This window comes from Falco punctatus, assembly GCF_963210335.1.
Source record: "Falco punctatus genome assembly, chromosome: 20".
In the NCBI taxonomy this organism is placed as follows: domain Eukaryota; kingdom Metazoa; phylum Chordata; class Aves; order Falconiformes; family Falconidae; genus Falco; species Falco punctatus.
In genome coordinates, this window is record NC_137600.1 from 1,620,314 (window position 1) to 1,642,550 (window position 22,237).

At 48.9% G+C, this 22,237-nt stretch overlaps 1 protein-coding gene across 1 annotated transcript in view; it reads right to left on the reverse strand.

The window, feature by feature from the left end:
* LRRTM4 (leucine rich repeat transmembrane neuronal 4) overlaps positions 1 to 22,237 on the reverse strand; it is a 334,273-nt gene that overhangs the window by 5,686 nt on the left and 306,350 nt on the right. The window lies entirely within an intron of this gene.

A 22,237-nucleotide genomic window follows, 5' to 3' on the forward strand; every position in this document is an offset into this window, starting at 1 on the left:
CAGCAGCTATTCAATACTTTGTCATGTCCTTTATTGTTCAACGAGAAGTCCTGTACCTTATTTACAGCGTATTACTCTAAACCTTCCCTGAAGATACAATTAAGCTCCTCACTGGGTTTTTTATTGCTCTCAGCACTCTATTTTTGAGTTTTTCAGAAACAATTTATTTTTCACAGCATCTCTAAGAGATAAAAGACATAATGTCCAGATGACAAACAGCAAACTGAGGGAAAGAGGGCTTTTATGGTCAAGGGAGACCACTAACTTCAGGTGTTTAATTTCCAGTGCCCTAGAATATGATACAGGCAGTAACACATGCTCCGATCAGGGTTTTCCATCACTTTCAAGCACAGCTCCGACTGCTCAGCTCTTCTGTGCTTTGGATATGCAAACCAGTTACAGTTTTATTGTAATAGTTGTGAGCGTATGAATGAAACTACGCGCACTGGGAGGGAAATCTTCCCTAATACTAGTTATCCCCCAACCAGTACGTTCGCTGCCAGGCACACCAACTCCCCATCACAATTTATTTCAATCAGAAAGGGCATTGCTCTACGATGAAATTTATCCCTATAAAGAGATACGAGGGCGGCTCCTATATGAAATCCAGATCCCATTTTGGGGCTTTAAATGGTACCTAGACCATGTGATGACACTTAAAGACAGTGAATTTCACCTTGTGAGCTCTGTTATACTATTTCCCATTCAACGTTACCGTGTGCCCTGTTGTGTCTCCACACAAAACGAGAGCGTCCTTAAACCAGTCGCTAATTTGAGTGCGTATTTAAACAACCACCTCCGAATTGTTTGCGCCCCCCCCCCCCCCCAGCGGATATAATCAGGTTAAGACCAACCGGCACCGGCGGATGCAGTTATACAGATAATATACAGATAACAGCATCGCCAAGGGAAGGAAAGCACTAAAAGTGATCAGCGCAGGTACCAACCAGAAGTCCAAGAGGCTGGAGAAAGCGAGCAGCCGTTGCTCAATCGCTTTAATAACACCACACAATTAGCAAATCTGCCTGAGAGCATGACTATTTCTGTTCCCAGGGTAGCTGGCCCAGAACGATCCTTCCCTTTTCTGCCTTAATATACCATTACCCTCTGAGGATTCAGCGTTTGAGACTGAAGACACAGAGTCCCGCATCAACAGAAAGGTTATTTCCAACGGCCGGTCGTTACCGCAGGCACAGTAGCATCCCCCCAAAACCAGATCCCATCGTGCAAGACCACATGCATGAGCAAAATGGATATAAGCTCCATTCAAAGCGGCACACTTTGATGGGCAGAGAGAGCGATGGCCCCGTTTTGCAGAAAAGGGACTGAGCGACCGAATAACTTGCCCAGAACTGCGTGGAAAACGTCAAGTTTCAGACCCTCATAATACCAAGCTCTTCGCCCTTCAGTCAACAAACCCAGAGCTCCTGCAGGGAAACCCGCGGGAGCACTTCACACGGAGCTCTGTCACGATACCACTATCAACAGGGAAAGCAGAAAGCGTTGGCAGAAAACTATCGTTGGGAAATACTGACCAACAGAACCAACCTAGCATGGATTTCTATTGCGCCGAGTGCACCTTTGAAGACTGTCAGCGGGGAAGAGTTATCTGTATGAAACTCCCTTTTTGTACAGTTTAAGATTACTGTTCGCACGCATCCTAATTCCAAAGAATGAGCACAAGAGAGAATAGCAGCCCTGAGTTCCAGTACTAAACAGCTTTTTTCTTTTTTTTTTCCTCTGTGAAATCATCTCCCTTCACAGGATTTTCCACAATTTTCTGTATCTGTTCATAAATACGGAGTTTATTCAGATGAGTAGGAGAGACTCACTTTTGCAATCTAGTGCTTCGTTGAGCTATAACCGGGAAGCTCTTTTCTAACTGTTTCTCCTGCTCTCTCCACCCCAACACCAGCAATCCAGCTTTTTTAGAGCACTTTTTCCTCCCGACTTGTAGGCCCACATGTATGATGCAGTAACAAACGGCATCCTACTCACCCAGCATCCTCAGAAATTGATACCCTCGTCACCCTGAAGGAGATGACTCTTTTCTCCAGGGCCCTAGCAGCGTCCTCATACCCTTCACGCCGCAGGACAAGCACCTTGCCCAGTGTAAAGTGAAATCTTAGGGGTATGGGAACAGAAGTGAAGACTGTAACGAGTGCCTGCCCACATACCAGCCCCCTGCGGAGCCGGCACAACCCTACAGCCAGGGCACCCGACCCGCAGCGCCAGCACCCAGCCTCCACGCTCAGCTGTGTCCCAAAAGCAGGGATGAAGAGGAGGGTTAAGCTGTCCTTCCATCCAACCAGCCGGCTCCTCAGCGATGGACTCTGCAACGTTTTTTTTTCCTCCACTAAAAGCAGGCGCAAAACTTTTCCTCTTGCTACTTTCTGCTCCCGGGACCACCGAGAACACTCAGCACCGCAGGCTGGTCCTTAGCCAAACGCAGACACCTTAAGGCGGTCGCATCCCCCCGCCTCCGCGTTTCAGCGCAAGACTGCAGCAGGAGGCCAGCAAGCCAGACATCACAGCTGGGAGCAGCAGCCCTCAGAAACAAAAGGAGAAGTTAAGATGACCCCGTGCTTCAGGCTTCTGCCTCGCTCTTTCTGTGCATCGCCCACCCAGAAGGAAGAGGCTGGTCCACGGCTCACACGAAGGGGTTAACCCCTGCCCCCCAAGCTCCCCGCATCTCAGAGCGCAGCACAGCTGCAACCCACAGCTCAGAAACGTTGAGCTCTGCACGTGCTTGTAAAACCGTGTTAACGTCTCCCTGGTAGTATTGCAAGAACGGCTTAAAACCAGGGTTCAGAACAGCGGCCCCGTGGCGGCGTTTGGGGAGGGCAGTCACGGCGAGGGCAGCTGCGTTTCACGCACTGTATCGCACCCACCTCAAATCCAAGACAATTTCACACGAGGTCTGGCTAGCAGGCCGTTTATTTAGTTGCCAACTTCTATTCGGTCCAAAACCAAACAAGCTCTGCTGGGATGAGAGAAATAAACCCGGGTGCACTGCTGAGTGACTTCACGCGCTACTCAAATGTTGCCTCCAGCCCCTTGGACCCCCCAAACTACCTGCACAGTGGAGAACCCCCCCATCCAGCCCGCGATGCTCCCAGCCTCCTGCCTGACGTCACCGCGCTGAAGTAAACCCGCCGGGTTGGGAGCAGCAAGGAAGGGGCTGGAGGAAGGAGAAAAGCCACGTTCCTCCCCGCATCGTCCCTCGCCGGGGGGTTAACGCTCCTCTCTGCGCTGCAATCCCCCGCTCGGAGCAACACCCACCCCACTTCCAACCCGGTGTGCTCAGCAGACACAGGTAGTTAGTAGCACTACAGGTTCCCCCGTCTGTGCTTGCTCTGGCCCGTGCACCTCCACGGGGGTGGGTTACTCACCCGCTTTCTCACCCCATACGGGCTACACACGGGCACGCGTGTCCCGCAACAGCAGCGTGCCAGCTTCCTTCAGCAGAGAAGCTCAAGCGCTTTTTTGCCGCTGGAAGCAGCCACGAGGTGCGTGATTCAGGGCACATCGAGGAAAAGAGGAGCAGGGAGGGCTTCAGCGAGCCCCCTCCCCACGCACCAGCACCCGCCACCGCAGCACCCCACTCGGCACCTCGACTGGCCCCAGCTTTTGCCATTCCTTTTACTCAGGCTAACGCACCGCTTCAGCCAAGCTGGTCTAAAGTACGGTTGAAAGCTTAATTTCTGGTATTTTTTAATTGTGCATTCTTCCAGTCCTCGTTCTCCTCCTCCCCCCCCCAGCCACCTCCACGCCGCTCCCACCACTTTCCTCTTTCAGCGGCTCTGCTGACAAACCCAACTGTTTATTCTAAGTTCAGCAGCTGAGAGCTCTTAACCTTTTATTGCGGAGGTGGGAGGGAGAGGAAGACTCGGGTGTTGGCGGGGCGAATTGTTCAGCTTGCAGCCTCAGGAGAAGCATCGCTTTCCCCCCGCTCCTCCTCCTCCTCCTCCGCCGCAGCCATCGGCACAAACAGCTCAGCCCAGGCTGCCGTCCTCCTTATCCCAACGGCCAGGCTTGTTTCAACTTCCCAGCCCTGCCGTCTCCCTTCACGTGATTTTCTCGCCATCCTAAGTCTTCTGACGCCACCAGGTTTGGGTTTCAAGAGATGAGCCCAAACCCCCACCGTCGAGGTAACCCCGCTGCTTCGCCAGGGCCAGCACCGGCCGCGCCATCACACGCAGCGGCTTCGATCCCCGCGTGCCCCGCCAGAACACCCATGATCACGCAACGAGACAAAGTGCTTTTAAACAAAGAAATACACAAACAAATATAAAGCATCATTTCCAAATAAGCAGGGACACGAGCAAATATCAAAGCCCAAATTCCAGAGTCCCAGGGCTCTCGAGGGAGACAGCTCCATCTGAAGTGTCCTCTCGGCAGAGCCTGATGGCTTTGATACTTCCCCGTATTTGATCAAATAAAGCTATTGATCCTTCGCGTGAAAGTTCAATACGGGCTATCAGTGCGGTAAGAGTAGTACAATAAAACCCTCGGTCTTTTTGATCTCTGCCGAAGCATTTCATCTTGACATTTGTTAAATGTATCAGCAGATTGCTTAAAATGAGAATAGGGTTTTAAAAGCTTACTGGAAAAGCAAAGCTCACATAAAAAATTCAGCTTCTACATTTGGTAACTTTTACATTTGGTGCTTTTCATTAACTGTATTGCCCAGCCAGGTATTATTATTCAATTCCATTTTAAGCAAGATGGTGAGACCTAAATGGATTTCTAAATATATATTCTTGGCTTCATTCTTACAACTGGTTTTTACGAGGGCTTATCTGCTTCGGCAGTTAACCTTGGCAGGTAATCACTCCTTCAGACCCCAATCCAGCAACAGAGACAGGGGGCTTACACCAGAACACCTCCAAGCAAGGCCAAAAGCCACACGGCAACGTTAGCAAGCAAATAAAGAAGAGAAGGAAACAAAAATAACGTTTTCAATCATCTGGTCCTCCCTAACAGTCGGGACAGATTGCCGTCTCGGCCACACCGGTGCAAGCCAAAAGCAAATTGCAAACCCACAGATTTTATCCCTGTTTTTTGGGGGCGTGATCTTGTGAAACTGGGTGTATACACCCCCCACCCCCACGCAGGGCACGCAGGTACCGCGCTCCGGATCGCAAAGGCTCCTTTAGCATTGACTGTTGGTAAAGCTCTAGAACAGGTTCCGCGTTGACGTTACTACACCTGCCTCCTCCAAGGAGATTCACAAAGCAACCGAGGAGGCTCTCGGCTGTCAGATGAGCTCTGGTTAGAGGAGGAACCTGGATTAACCGATCTGCAGGGGTCCTGGCTGGAACTTGCTATGGGTTCACCACTTAGAATTCTAAAGACGTAGCAACGGTCACAACACACAGCATCGAGTCATTGCTAATTCCTCGCTCAGCACCTCAGCACCTGTCAAGGAGCCAGAGGAAAAGCCAACTTTTCCAGATCTCCGGTTTGGACCGTGCCAGACCTGAGAGCGGAGGCAAGCGGAGGGGGCCTGAGGATGATGAGCTCTACAGGGCCAGGCTGCTGGGAAACACGGAGGCGAGTCCTGCACTTACTCACTGTCTGGCTTATAAACTTGTCCAGAAGACAAACTGTACACACACAGAAAAACGGACTCTGGATCTTCAGTTACAGTCACGGGAGCAGCAGTACACCTCTGCTCTATTACCTCACGTAGTCTTGCCATAAGTTATTCTCTGCTGAGGTGATCTCAAATGTCCCAAAGCTCTTTTGTTATTCACAGATGCACACGCTGCTTCCTGCTGTTCCAGCACGGATCTCGTCGTGGAAGGGGTCCGAGCCCTGCGCTGCCCTGACCTCCCGTTCCGCCCATACCGCCCCCTCCCACATCGAACCTCAAGCCGCCTGCACATCCTGAATCCCAAAGGCTGGGAACACCCACGCTCAGGGTTGGATTCTCAGCTGGACCAAACTGATGCTGTCCACTCAGGTTTATTTATTTTTACACTTTAAGGCACTGACACCTAACGTGGATCTGTTGGGAGGACTGAGATGTCAGAAATACCTTTTTGGTTTGATTTTAAATGCAGTCGGAGCGCTGTGTCTGGCATTTCCATCTTGGCTGCTTTGTCCCTGTTGCTTTGGAAAATGGAAAAAGCGGAGACCGAGGAAGGCAAGCTGGAAGTATTATGGAAAATAGAAGTGAAAAAAGAAACGCCGGGCTGTGTCTATAAGAAAAAAAAAGCCAACAGCAGTGTATATTCTCTTGAGAAATCACGAAGATGAGCTTGATGCTGCCCTGCCACCCCACTTGCCGTGCAACACCAGACCCACGGCAAAGGGCACTTGGTGAAGGAACAGGTTTCATCTACCACCACCACACCCACTGCCTGAGCAGCCCCTACACAAACACGGTGCAGCGACCACCGGGCTTCTCTAGCTGCAGAAAGCACCACGGCCCCATTCCCTCTAACGGTGCTTCCAACGTCCTCAAGTCAGCGAGGAAAGACCTCCAGGTCCATGGCAGCTGCCCTGCACCGCACGCGTGGTGCTGCTGCCTTCCTCGAGGGGAGCTGCCTTGGGAAGTAAATGGTTGTGGAGAAGTCTGTGATTTCAAACGAGATTTCAAAGCCCAGAGAAATAGCCAAAGCTGCATGGATGCAACCTTGAACTCCTGATGTTCCCCCACCATTAGGAAATTTTCTGAGGCAATGGAAAAAAAAAAAAAAGTTAGCAAGTAACTTCAACTCAAAAGCGCTTCTTTCCCCTCTTTGTGGTCAGCATCCAAGAAGTCCTGCTGAACAGAGATCAGGCTGAATAACTGAAAACAGAAGCACTCAGGGGAGCAGACAAAAAAAAAGCAAAAAAGGAGGCTCTTTTCCCCTTCCCTTTAAGCTAACTTTATAACGGTGCTGGAAAGAACAATCAAGAAATTCCTTTTGAGATGAGAGGGCAGGGAACTAGAGGAGAAAGAGGCCAGAGTATTTCTTTAAGGGCTTCTTTTTCTCCCCTTTCTCCTCCAGTAATATTTGTATCAAAGAAACCATTGTTGGACTTGCTTAAATGCTGGGAACGGGACCGTAATTTGCTACCAGGCACAGCACTCGCCACCGGGGCCGCGGGGGAGCTGCACCTCCTGGAGCGGGACGGGGAGAGTTCTGCGCTCAAGGAGATTTCATCTTACAAATTACTCTAGTAACACCCGATGACAAGCCGTAGAAGATTTCTGTACAGACCGAAACCATTCCGTACACGGGCCCAACTGCCTCCCCGAGATCAGTTGGCAAGTCCTGTGCTCATGAAGCTTCAACTCTGCTGCTGTTCAGCAACGAGACGGGCAGGGCAGGTCTCAGTTAATATTCTCCATCCCTCTTCTGTCCCTGGAACAGAGGGGAAGGGGTCTTCACAAAGCCTGGGTATACCAGGTAACCTTTCCTAGCGACACGAAGCAAGGACACAACTTGCTCTAACAGAAAGGGAGAAGCTCAGGAGGTGGTTGGGAGAGCACACGTGGCACCGGCCAGAGCATCTACGTCTTCTCCAAAGGGAGCCTGGGGGGAGCCGAGCACAGCAACCCCGCCTGCGGGCAACACAGCCGGCACCGCTGGGAAGACGATTGGCAGGACGGCTAGCTGAAGCGGAAAGCCCACGAGGAAGGACCTGCTCGGCTCTGTCTTAGTTCTGTGCCAGAGGGGAACCCCCCTCACCACAGCCTCAGCTCCACTTACGGCAACGGCGAGCACTCGGCGTGCTTCGGGACGCAGCCGACCCAGCGCCGACGCTGAAGGGCTTCAAGCGCAGCTGGGGCAAAGTCAGCAAGAACGGGCAGGAGCCTCGAGGGTGCAGGGTGCAGGGCTGGGCAGGCTCTGCTGGATGTATTAATATTACAGCATCGCCTAGAGAGGACATCTGAAGTTCTTCCAGGAGATGCTATAAAAAGAACCACCGAGAAGGTTCTCCGTACTCCCCAACTTTCAGACAGGGACAGAAGAAGAGGGAAATAAATTTCCCCAACCTGCTAACGAAGCAAGGGATGGATCCCCAGAAGGCGTAACCCCCGGTCCTCCGCCTCTTCTGCAACGATGCCTTTAACAACCCCTTTGCGAGAGAGTAAGTCCAGCCAAACTAAATAAAAGTGTCTTCCTCCCCCCACTGTGCTTTTCTACAGCTTTAACCTCTCTCTATTGTTGCCTGGCTGGTTCTGAAAAGCTTAATCAGAGATGATACTCTAAGTCCCTTCTTGGCAATGTTACTAATCTGTTTATTATTCTCCTGCAAAAGCACAGCCCTGATATGAAGCCTAACATAACCAAAATGCTTAATTACATTCTCTCCCTTGGGATGGGGAAACCATTTCGGGCTGTGTGAAAGCCAGGGCAGCCCTGGCAGGGAACACACCTTTATGAGAGAAGATGGGGCAGGACATTTCAGGAGAAAAAAAAGACAGTTGAACCTTTAATCCCATGGTACCACTGTATCATCCCTCAAAACCACGGGGCTAGATAAAAGATGAAGTCCTCACATAACACTCAATGTGCTTGCTAAATGTCAGTTTGGGCTGACGATTTTTAACATTCCAACTACTTAATGAGTTTTCTGTTTACTTGTTTGCCTTTCAACAAGTAAATGAGAAAGCGCACTGCAAAATTAATAATCATATTAGATTTCTCCACCAGCGCCTGCAGTAAGACAAAGAACAGCTCTGATGCCATTTGTCAAGACGGAGAACTCCAGAACTCAGCCAGTCGAAGCACCGGCACTTAGCCCGGGCATCCCAGCCGGAAAGGCGGCTGTCTCCCACTCTGTCCGGGAAATCCAGGGAGAACCCAGCGGGGCGTCCCCGGCCAATCGCTCAGTTCCAGGGCAATGGATCGGTCCCAGGAACTGCCTGTATATTTAGGGCAGTTTTAGTGCCTATAATGAGCTGCGGTGGATGCGTAGGAGCTTTGTACAGCTGGGCGTGCGGGAAAGGCAGGGCAGGACAAAGAACTGCATCCAGGCTTCCCAAGCCGCTGTCCTCACCACGTATTTTTACTACCCAGTACAGCCCTACACAGATTCATTGGCTATGATCTCCTGTCTCAGCGGTGTAAAACTGAAATAACTCAGCATGAAGACAACGGAACCTCAGTAGCGGAATAAGCAGGAGTCAGCTGCATTCGACATAGCTGAAAGTGGGTTAAAAAAAAAAAAAAGGCAACATTCAGTATTTGCTTCTGTTGGCTTAAATCAAACAGCACAAAACTTGCCTGTTGTTTGGAGGGGCTTGCAAGGCATTAATTAAATGATGCTTTGGGAAGCTCCCCTGATCTCCTGGTGGCTAGATGGAATTGTTGAGCTCTGGAGAACGACTGCTGCTCTGCCCGTGTCCCTGCCCCCCTGCACAGCCATCCCTTGCAACGCTCAGCGCCGCGCTACCTGCAGACCACAGGCAGACCACCGCCGGAATTTCTCTGCAGTAAATAAAAGTGACTAAAACTCTCCAAGCGGTGCATTGCTGATAGATCTAATACCTCCGAGCATCAATGCACCAACAAATGGATGATCCTTCCCACCTCAAAGTTCCGCTAATTCTTCAGCAGATGCTTGTGCCGCTGGATGGAGGTGCGTAAAAACAGATCCCTTCTGCTTGCTTAGCTGTAACATTCTCAGGTAGTTACTACTTAGCATACAAAATAATGGCCAGGAGTAAATTTCTTTACTCAAGGACCAGTCCTTTAGGTTGCTGAATAACACAGGCTTCAGCTCCCGTCAAGAGCCGGAACGCAACATTGATTTTCCTTACAAAAAAAAATCTAAGATATTTTAACTTGGGGTTCTGAGGGTGAATTTCAAAATTAACTGCTGAAATAAAATATTAATGGCAAGCTAATCAGGTGTCTTTGAGTGGTCTTAAACGTATTTTGGTCAACTAAAAACTAGGAAACACCCAAAAATGTTTCATAACATTGTGAAAGCATTTGAGCCATTTTAACTGGAAATTTAGGAAAACATTTTGAAGCCAACGGTATCCAGCGTTTCCTTCCGCCCTGTAAGTTAGGAAGAGAATCCAAAAAGCAGGTGCTGAAGACTCTAAGAACATTATTGGCCCAAGTGACCAGCCTAAGGTTAATGAGAGAATTAGAAACATATTAAAAAATGACAGCAACAGAATCCAGCAGCGAGGCGCCTCCTTGTTTATCAGGTCCTACAGCACCAGCAGCCTCCTCAAAATTATGAGTCTGCTTATTAGCTGATACATTCAGGAGAAAAAAAATGTGTGCCATCCTGCTGGAGAGAGAAACAACCTCGGTTATCTCGTCTGCAAACAGTAGGACGGCACAGACGGCCGCGGAACAAGGTCAGGCCATGGGAAGGTGGTGGCATCAATCATGCACAGCTCGGTGCTGCTTGTATCGCTCCCACCTGCTACCGGGAGGCTGCTTGGCTCTGTTGCCCCCACCTCCAAAAAGAACCCCAACAAAAAACAAACAAACAAAAAAAAAACCCCACCCCAATCAAAAACCCAAAACCACAAAATCCCCCCAAACCTGAACCCCAAATAATCATGGCATCGGTGCCTCCTTCTCTGCGTCTCAGAAATTCTGCTGTTCTGATCCAGCCCTGGCAGAGAGAACTTGGTTTTCAAACGCTCCAGAGCGCCTTATGGCTGCTCCTGCAAAAAGAATGGATGAAAAATCCCTACGTTTCCGATATTCCTCCCATCCTTTGTGGTAACAAACGCCCCCCGCCCAGTTCTGCCTCAGGAACACAGTAACTCCGAGCCACCTTCTTATTTACTTCAAGTATTAAGCAGATCCACCAACCCAAAGGATATTAACTGTCCCTACATACCTGTTACAACTGTTACTCTGTGTGCTGTTACGCAGCATAGAACGAGGTGATATTAACGAAAACCAAGAGCTCATCTCCCAAAGGATACAATCCTTTAGCAGCCCTGTCCCCTTCCCTGGAACCTGGCCATGTGCGTAACGGATTTTTTTCTTCCAGGTGTCAAGTCGTGCCAGATCCAGCTAAGAAAAATGCTTTGCCTTGATCTGTTTCTACGCGGCCCCAGGGATAAAAGGCAGGAAGCCTCAGATCAAAAGCCTCAGATTAATTGCTGGAACAGCCGGCAACGTGTTCCCTTAGTGGACCGATCCCTTTCCCACAAGGAGGAGGATGGGGAGGAGGTGTAAGAGGATGGGGAGAGCAGGACCCCCCCTGCTCCCAAGCCTGAGGCGTGTGGGAAAGTTTTGCATCTCCTCTAGCCACTGCATCTTTGAAGGAGGGGTGAGTCAAACAGGCAGGGAACATCTGAGGGCAGAGCACAGACCCCATCCAAGAGCACGCTGGGGACCACGTCGAGGTCCATCAACCCCTCGGCTGACAGTGCAGGGCGAAGAGACACAGGACACCTAGCACACCACCGAGAAGTTAGATGTACACTCTCTGCCCGCCCCCAGGTACCATCAGCATCACTCATCACCTAAGCGACAGAGAAGCTGACGGAGGAGAACAAGCACCTCATTCACAGGAGCATAAAGCAGGAATTAGAGCACAATTATACCAAAGTCAATGAAGTTACGCCGAGAACAGATTCAGTCTCATGGAAGGAGGCATTTGGATATATTACGCAGGAACCTTTACGATGTAATATTTGGCCTTGGAGATGACACTGCAATTTCATCAGATAATTAAAAGACTGAGCCAAATACTACTTTAAAAAGACGCTAAAAAGATGCCCCTGCACCTAAACAGTACTAATGTTAGGAATGAAATAACATCAAAGGGAGAGGCTAATTCTGACCTTGCTTTAACTAATTGAGAACACGTTCCCCAGATGGTTTTATTAGGCAACCAAAGGTAGAAAACCACCACATCAGCCCTTCCTCTACAACCTCCCCAGCACACGACCGTGCCGCGCTGGACGCGGTCTCCGGGGAGGGTGATGGAGGAGGAAAAGGCCACGGATGCCGCAGTTGATCGCATTGCCTAAAGCACTCGTGTGCCCAGCGGCCAGGAGGGCAGCAAAACGGAGTAACGTCCCCGCCAGCCCATAGACCCTCCGATCAATGCTGGGCAGATGCAGTCACGTCCGTCAGATGGTAACAACCACTTCGGGGTTTCCATATGGAACCACTGGGAAGGGCTTCTAAAAGACATTAGTGTCTTTCACGAGATACTGGGGCTCCAGGAAGATAATTTAGACAAGCAGTTGAGTTTACAGAGCAGAGAGACTATTTATGATGGACTGCAACCAGCCAGCTCAGAAACAAATCAGGCCAAGAAAGCTGGGGTTGAGATAAAAAGGTCCACGGGTATCAGCAAGATCAGGAGAAGCCTTCAGTACAGATGATGATGATGATGATGATGATTACTATTATTTTAAAATCAGATGCCACTTAATGACACCTGAAAGCAACAGGAACTCCTGGTGAGGGGGTAAGGGGAATCAGACCTGGGGATGTAACTGTAGGGACTGCGTGTCCCCCTCCCTCCAAAATATTTTTAGAAAAAATCCAACTAATTTGTGACCAAGAAGAAAGTTTCTCCAGTTCCCCTAAATATGAACATTTCCATCCTTCTGAAGATTGACATCCATATCGGACTGTCCCACTTCAGCAATGGTTTTTCATAATTTCCAAGAATTTTGCTGCTAAACCTGAGAAATACCGGTCAAATATATCACTTGTAAAAATTCCAGAGAGGACTACACCAGACAAAAAAATTCAGGGACTGGATGATACCACCTCAAGATGAAAAACAAACCATGTCTTTTCAGCTGGTACCTAAAAATTCAGGAAGCCAATTCAATCTGCCGTCTCTACACAGTTATAGGTACATTGGTCCATTGACCCAAGCACTGGTGCAGGGTTATAAATGATACTTACTCTGTGTAATTGATGCCATTAACAAAATAAACAGTTCTTTTGTCTGGCTGTAGGATAAGAATTATCTATAGATTTTTTTTAACTAGAATCCTGCTACGAGATCCAAGGTGACAACAAAATCCTCAGCGTGGCGTCTGGCATTAAAGCTGTACGTTCTGACTCCTCAGAACCAGCAATTTCTCTTCCAAATCGTTGCTAAAGAGGTCAGGTAAGATGTTAGTTGTTGTATTCCAGCCAGCCTTCGGTTCACCCCACAGTGCTTGGTATTTCAATCCGAATGCATGTTCCACGTCAGATGGTACCTGAGGCTTTGCAGGAATGCAAATACGACTGCAGTGATCCAAAAGTAATTCCAAAGCCCCGCTCCTGCCAAGAGAGGCAGGTCTAATTTGGTCTAATAATTATGGTCTGATAATTATGGTCTAGTAACAACAATCAGTCATACAACCCACTCCCCCTGCATCGCTCATGGATCTCCAGCTGACCTGAGCTCTGCCCATTTCAACGGAGCCGTGCCCTGCCAAGCCGGCTGCAGGCTGGCTGGCTGTATTTCCAAAGTGGCAACAACCGGATTAATTTTCCTCTCCACTCTCAAAATCTGTCCTCCATGCAGGAAAAAAAACACCTCCGAGTGCAACAATAGGACCTTCAGGAGTAAGGGCGACAGACTGGGATGGTGCCACCAAGAGCACGAGGGATGCTCCTCAATACGGAACGGCATTTTTCCAGGCGGCAGATGCATTACGGTAATATTTCCCATCAAGATGCTCACAAAAAGTGAGCTTCCAACCCAGTCCAAGTTATTGCTGAATGATTTCAAAGGCAAGTAAATATCACAGCTGAAAACAAAGCTCAGCGTGGCTTTTCGGCAGCCAAAAGCATCCCTCCGTACCACTGGATACGAATTATGCCCTCCCGTCCTTAAGACTGGACATTTTTAAAACTTTCCCCGAGTTTGAAATAGATCCTACTAACTGTAATGGGCCCAATTTTCCACTACTTACAGCCACGCATAGTAAGGCATGCGCAAAGTAACATCTAAGTGGATGAAAAGCTATTACTGCAATTTGGCAGCATTTTACATTCACTTAGCACTAACTTTGCACAGGCTTAAATGACTATGCTAGGTGCGAGGCAGGGGAAAAAAAAAAAAAATATCAGCCACACTGAAGTCAATGCAGTTATGTCTGACTTGGAGAGGATTAAGTTTGGTCTGAACAAGGCTGCGGTCCCTCCTTAGATGGCAGAATTATTCCGAACTTCCCATCCTCCTCCCATGCACACTTGGAGGCAGGGAACTGTTGGGCAAAACACTGTTCAAGAATAAATCGCCATCAGTATTAAACATGTCTCCTTAGCAACAGGTGCAGGTCTTCAGCCAGTGACAAGTTATTGTTGGGTTCACCCTCTCCGCCATCAAATCACTGAATTTGAGGAAAACACCTCGTTTGTACAAGTTGAGGAAAAGTGAGCTTACGTGGGAGGGTGAGACCCCGTCCTGCCAAAGGATGCTACAACAGGAAAGCAGAACAAGTCCCCCAGCATCTCATGGGACATTGCAACCTTCCACCTTCCGTGGCCTGGCAAAAAATTAATAAAAAATAAAAAATCCATAAACCATGCACGAGATCCCAGCCATCCCGAGGCATTTAGCTTCTGCTGCCCTGAAGCTACCAAAGCCAAGAGTTCCCCGTCTCCTGACGCTGCTCAGAACCGCGTACGTGAGAGGAAAGGCTTTCATCCCAGCCTGTTCAAAGATGCGTTTTCTGGGGGCACACACGGTGTTCTGGAGAGCAAAACCCACCGAGGAGCGCGCAGACGCACATGGCTCCCGCATCCAGGGAAGGGACTAAACTGAACTAGTAAAGTTATATAGGATTGCAGGAAAAGAGTTACGGCTCTGAATAAAGTTTAAACTTATGACCCTCATTCTTTGCTGCACTTTATGGAGTAATTCCTGCTAAAGCAAAAAGACTGCTGAATGCTACCAAGTCAGCATGGTGGCTTTTTGTTCTAATGGATGAATATTACTTCAGGGGAGGAAAAGACGCAACTCTGCCGTGGGCCTGAGATGCCCTGGAGCGTCATTATCCTTTTTAAGCAAAGAATGCAAATAAAGAGGGATGAATTTGACTCTTGATTTCTCCGGGTTGAATCAAGAGCACAGAAAGCTGCGACGCAGCAAAACAAGGTATGCAGAAAATTCTCGAACTGAACATCTTTCCAGGAGGGCTCTGGGTATCTACCTCTAGGCATCTGCTTTTCAGGAACATTAAATACCCCCTTGTCCTGTCAAAATGACCCTCCTTCCACAGTTGGGCACATTAGCTGGTTCAGGGATTATTCCACGAATGATGTCTGTAGGTCTCCGGGACCTGCAGGACCAGGCAGGGAATCCTGCCTGCAATCACCCTGAGCTGGGGACCGCAGGTACCTACCCAGATTGCTGTTATTTCAGATAATCTGGGCTAAGTACACTGAAATAAGCAGTTCCATCAGCTCTGCAAGATGGGAATCTGGTGCCGGGTGGCACGGAGTGTATTTACTTTAAAAGCAATCCGAATGGCAAAAAAATAATTGCCTTAAGCAGACGATTATTATTAAATATAGGAAGATATATGGTGCCTTGGAAGCAGTCTGAACGATTCCATTTTAGGAAAAGAATTAGTCATAACAGCTCAGAGGATGCGACACGGTTAGCAGGATTCGGTTCCGACAGAAACTCCTTATGCATTGACAGAGCGATAAATTAACGATTAACGATCCAAGGGGAAAAAAAATATCACTAAATTGAACCATCATCACTCTTTTTAAAAGGAAAAAGCAGGGTGGACACAAAAGTTGCCGCACAGAATAGAAAGATGCTCTTGCTGAGTTCTAAATAGGGACATCTGGAATAACGTCACTCGCTGGTTTAAAATCAGGCTTTCCACTGGCTCGGGAAGATTTCTGAATCGTTTACTCTTGCAACACGGTTTCAGGGAGGAAAAAGCCTCCCTGAAGCCAAAGCAGCAGAGAAGGCGACCTGTCAGCAGCCTGTCCCCGAGCGGGCTGCGCGGGCAGGCGGCCCCATGCCTGGCAGTGCATTCAGACACGCACGCGTTCCCTCCTGATGCTCTCCCTATTGGCAAAACGGGATCGAAGGCTACAAAAAGCTGCTGCAAAACCAACCGCCAGCTAATGCAAATGGGGGTAAGAATACAGAAGAGCATGCACTTTATGGGATACCAAATCCCTGTCCCAGAAGAGCTGGGGCTCGGCAGCTGCGTCCCCAAGCTCTGCCACTCGATCCCAAGTCAGCTACTTGAATGCTTTGTGTCTTGGCTTCCTCCTCCCTAACGGGCATAAAAAAATATTTGAGACAATCCATGTTCCCCAAAGAAACATCCATTGCAAATGCAAGGAACTGTGGAGGTGATGCCCCCCTTCTGCTCTGCTCTGGTGGGACCCCCCCCACAGCACTGCGTCCAGCTCTGGGGTCCCAGCGTCAGGAGGACACGGAGCTGTGGGACCACGAGGATGCTCAGAGGGCTGGACACCTCTGCGGTGCAGGCAGGCTGGGAGAGCTGGGGTGGTGCAGCCTGGAGAAGAGGAGGCTCCGGGGGGACCTTAGAGCAGCCCCCCAGCACCTGAAGGGGCTGCAAGAAAGCTGGAGGGGGGCTGTGTGCAAGGGCGTGGGGGGACAGGACGGGGGGGAACGGCTTTTAACTGGAACAGGGCAGGCTTGGATGAGATTTTAGGAGAAATTCTGTGCTGTGAGGGCGGCGAGGGGCTGGGCCGGGCTGCCCAGAGCAGCTGTGGGTGCCCCATCCCTGGCAGTGCCCAGGGCCCGGCTGGACGGGGCTGGGGGCACCCTGGGCTGCTGGGAGGGGTCCCTGCCCGTGGCTGGGGGTGGCACTGGGTGGGCTTTAAGGTCCTTCCAACCCAAACTGTTCCATGGCTCTATGATTACTGGTCCTACAGACGACTGATCCCGGACTTCACCGAGAAGTCGCCCCCTTTCCACACCAGTGCTGCCCCACGCACGGCACTCAGCCCAAACACCAGCCAAAACGGGGCTTCCCCTCCCCAAACCAGCAGCCCCCCAGCAGCTCTGCGCAGGTCACCCAGCTACTGCCATCGCTTACGCACGGGAGCTGCTCAGACACGTCGGTACAAAGCAACATAAAGCCTTGAGACTGAGCGAAAACAGGCGCCTGGGCAAAACTGGCAGCACCACCGCTTCCCACTCCCCTCGTGGGGGTGTTACACGGTTCCTACTCCAGTTTCACACCACCCCAGTAAAGCAGCGCTTGGATACACACACGCTGGGCTGCACGCGTTCTGAGGTGTGCCGTCCTAAAAGATGCTCCTGCACAGCCGACGCAACTCGTACTCCCCGTGAGTGGCTCATAGACAATTATTTTGCTTTCACTTTTAAGTGCCCTGTGCATCTGCTTGTCCGTCACGGTCCTGCAGCACTTTGCCACCCACATCCCACTGTGAGCGCAGGAGGTGGATGGCTCGTTAAATTAGGTGTGACATATTAGAGACATCTGAATAGGTAAAACCTGAGCCTAAAAGAAGGGGAAAGAAAATAAATAAATAAATAAAAACCCACCCAAAAAGGCCTTCAAAACTTGAGAACTAGAAAGAAAAAAAAGGTAGTAGGAGATTATTTAGAGGGAGCAGAGAGAATACTATAAATACCTTAGGGAAAATTGTAAACAATAACCGTTTCTACAGCACCACAGTCTTAAAAATGAACGTTGTCTTACACTTCAAATTCTTAATGACTGAAGTGACTGGGTACCCAAACTTTTCTCCTGGTTTTCAGCACAACAGCAAAAGGACAAAAGGTATCGCTGTTGCTGGGCAAAGATCTGATAATGGGCGCAACGTTTAATACTTTTGCTTCACCTGCCATCTACCCTGACTCTACGCCTGCTTCAGTTTGCGAGCACGCGGAAGATGCTCTCGTAAGGCCTTCAAGAAATAACCGAGTCCTCTTGCACACAAGGATCTCAAAAAGTTCGAGCCTTCACACAAGCACCTTGGGACCTTATATAAATATATATAATAATATATTATAAAATATATATTAAAATATATGAAATTTATAAAAGCGATAAATGGTCATTTAAGCCTTGGTCCAGCAGTATTTGAATAGAAGCCTTGAGAATTACATCCACGTATATAAGACCAAATAATAAGCACGAGTCTAATTCTGCCTCCTTCCCAGTCCACCAGCACCCAGCACAGCCCCAGCAAGGCACCCAGTGCATCCACCCCCCGGTTTAACCGCATCCCCGGAGAGCAGCTGGCACTACTGAAAGGGAAGGATGGGATGGTTTATGGGCTCAACGGCTTCTACTACAAGTATTCGTCCGAAAGCAACTACTGGGAAACACCCTCTGCGCAAGAACGAAGTCCTGGAGCTCGCCAGATCTGACTGACATTCACAGCTCTCCCTGGCTTCCAGAACTTTTCTTTTTTCCTATTAGTCCAATCTCAGAGTAATGAATTTTTAAAACTATCAAACCTCTATTATAGCAATCGCTGGAGTTGTGAAATATGGAGAAAATTTACACAAAGTTACAAGAGGGAAAAAAAAAAAAAAATCAAGGTTCAAATGCATGTCTAAGAACTTTTAATATTTGCAGTAATAGGATTTGGTGCAGTAATTTATAATTTTTGTACAAGCAACAGCTAAGATTAATGTTGGTAGTTATTATATGCAATAATTATAGGCTTTTTAGAAGCTGCCTGGCTGGAGGGACACTGCCTGTTTGTACAAAAGATAATTATGGGAGAAATTTAATTTTCCCATTCCCCTAGTTAGGCAGCTGCTGCAGATAAACACATACCTCATTTCCAAGTGCTTGTTCCTTATCCCTGTTTTTTAAGTGTCACAATCCTCATCAAAAACTGAATTCCCATTCACTGCCCAACTACAGCCGAGTTTATCTAGGTACTTACACAGCTGCTGTCGTTAGTGTTACTTTAGTATTTTATAGCCTGGGAGATTGTCAGCCTGAAAACCCCCTCTCGAGAGCAGAGGGCTGCTCCTCCCCGTGCCCCAGCGCCAGGCAGGGAACCAGCACCGATGTCCGGCTCCGACGCAGGACCCCCGGAGAGGGGAAACAACACCGACACGATCCCACCTCCGGGCTGGGCATGCCACAGCCATCTTCCCCTCCCCAACAGACAAACCCAGCTTAGCTTTCCTCAGGATGCTTTTGATTGTACCAGCATCAGGCGACTGGTTTGCAGCAGCAGGACGGATTTTTGCAGCGATTCCGAATTGTTCTCGTGTACGACGTGTCGGCTCAGCCCACGGAGCAGTTTCGGCGCGAGGAACAGAGCTGGCTTCCAGCTCCGCTCCAAAGACTTCGCACCCTCCAGTGGGGCTGTGACCTCCCAAACCAGCTCGCGAGCACCACCCCGACGCCTTCCAGCGAGCATCCCTTCGCCCTCTGCAAACCCCAAATGCTGTTGGTTGTGAAAAGATTGTCCCCGTGGTGAAACGGGGCTTACAACCCTGAAGAAGCCTGAAGGGAAGGAGCCGCTGCACCGTTTACTCAGTCCCTGTGATCGCACGACCCATCTCTAGCATTTTCCCTTACACAACGCCGTTCTACCGTCTCAAGCCAAAGAGTTTGGCCATTAATTTCCTGGATTAAAAGCCAGATGAGGCTTTCAACCCAGAAATCCGCTGGCTGCTGCTACCTGCTAGAAGAAAAACCTTCAAACATCCCTCTCGCTGCTAACACAATTAATTTCTTTTCCCGCAGGCTTTAAGAGTCTATTGAATTTTACTTTCTTCCCCCTCTCTGCTGACTCTTCCACCCTCTCTAGACAGTGTTGCTTAGAAGTTAACTGGCAGAAAGAAAATTAATGAGACGAGCACAAAGCAACTCCAAATGGTTTGCTTGTTCAGAGCAAACTTCATCCTCTACAGGGTTGCCCAGTTCCTGCAGTCAAAAACAATCGTTGGTAAAAACAGAGGCTTTGAAAACACCAGTTTCCTGCTATTGTCTTTTTTGTGTCAAAATATTTACTTTCCCTTTTTTATTTACCTCTTCGGTACTGTCACCCGTAATTCTGCTCTTCAGAAGCGCCGTCCTGCAGCGAGCCGCAAGCCCCCGCGCATTTAGAATCTGCAGTTGGGATGCAATTCCCCTTTGTGGGCTCCATTCCCGTTGGTCTACAACCAGGACCCACCAGTGGCTTCTGGTTTCACCTCCAAGACTTTTCCTTCCACATTCTGGATCGCCCTCCCTAAGACACGCGTGGCATTTCTGCAATTCTGGTCTTTGATCTCTCCTGATTCCATCACTCCTGCGCCGAGGGCCGCTTCTCCCCAAATCCCTACAACGCCAACGCAGCGAGACATCTGTTTGACATCAGGGTGGAAAATTACAACCCAATTAACTCTCAGAATACAAATGTCAGTAACTCTGCTGACCGGGGACCGCGTTCGAGACAGCAGGCTAACCTCCCGAGCAGTTACACAGGAGTTAATCACGACTTTCTCCCCGTGGCTTCTCCTCCCAGAACATCTGCTCCTCGGAGGCGCGTGCAGCATCCCAACGGATTTTCCTGGGTGTTCTTGCTCGCTTGTTTGTTTTCAGGGACGCATGGCAGCAGAGAAGAGCGATGCCAGGCTCCACCTCCTGAAGGTTATCCTGTCTACCTCTCTCCTTGAACTTATTTTAAACCTCATACGTGCAAACCTCTGTTCTAAATTTGCCCTTCGACTTCAAAAATCTGTAATTTGGTGCTTGTTCGCAGAAAGATAAAGAACATTAAAGCAGCTGGCAAGTGCAGAAACTCAAGAACAAAACTAGTCTCGATATCAAAAACACATTTCGGTATAATGGACCATATAATTAATCCATGAACGAGATGACAAAGTCCCTAATCATAGAGTCAGCTGTTTCTTTGTCGATTTGGTTACTAACTCAACTGTTTCATTTAATACTCCGAGTTAATGAGGGGTCTCATATCCTAACAAGCTGAACATTAGTGGATTTCTACACCAAATGGAAGAACCTCACAAGGTTTAGTGGCAAACAGAAGCAGTAATTATTAAAATTAAAAGGTGACAACGATGTTGGGAGTTTATACGAGTTCACAGCGGGTTCAAAAAAGAAATCGTTACCTTGGAAGTTAGTTTTACTTGGAGGTTTATTTACTGAGAAGATGAAAGTCATTAGAAACCGACTGTGGCGCAGAGAAAAAAAAAAACCAAAACACTCACGCAACTGCGTGTTTGCGTGGTGAAAATCCCTTCCTGGTAAAGAATTGGTACGAAACGTGGGTCGGCACTTTCCAGCAAAGGTCTTGGCATGTTTTTCTTAGCCCATAACAAGTCTTCTGACAGAGCTGACTCCCTCCCAGATTAATGACCTGGCATTATTAAAACGCTGTTTAGCATTCCCAGTGAAAAGACCTTTTTGTTCTATCAATTTGCATAATCACACTGGATATGACGGGGCCCGACTCTCCTTTACCCCAGAGCCTCTCCACACCACCAAGCTTTACACCAGAGCATCACACCTGGATCACTTCCCATTGGATTCCAGGTTTTCCTCCTCGAATTGCCAGTCCCGAGGCAGGGGCAGCCGCTGCCCTTTTGCACTCCCGACAAGTCCGTCATCTACACTAACATTTGTGGAAAAAACCAAACCGGCAAAATGTGTAGCAGCGTGGAACGTAAACCTAAATAAAGGATATGGACAGCTGTCCTTGGGATGTGTTGTTATTTAGGATGTTCTAAAACATCATTAGTTTAATTGCATATATATTTAAATGGAGTGTTTCAATGGTTATGCTGAATGTACAGCTAGTTGGAGAAAATTAACACAATCTATTTACTTCAAAAGGCTTTGGAATGAGTAAATCAACATCATTTACAAATTATATTATAGCACTTCTAACAATTTATGTCATTGAATTCACGAGTGCTGTAGGGAGCAGTTTGGTTGCAAATGTTTTGGGAAAGAGCTGGTTTAGGACTTTGGGAGCGTAGCGAACGCTGTATAAATTCTCACAACAGCTAAAGCCTATGCCCTTCCCTTGCTCCAAATATGCCGTTACTTACAAGCGGTTTGGGGGCTTACATTTTAAATAATGCTCTGCTTTTAGAAGGGGAAAAAAATGCAAACCCCCCAGTCTAACGAGCACGTCCCTCCCGTAAGTGTGCATTTGCTACAGTCCCCGCTCTTCAGTACGTTCTAAATAACGTTGCATGGAAGGACGTGGGGCTGGGGCTCCCACCCCCCAGTGCTATCCCAGCTCGTCCCAGGGGCCACCCGACTTCACGCCAGCGATGCGCCGAGGCCCAGCAGCGCCCGGAGCGGAGCTTCGGCACCTCGGGGAGGTGCCCAGGGATCAGGTCCTGT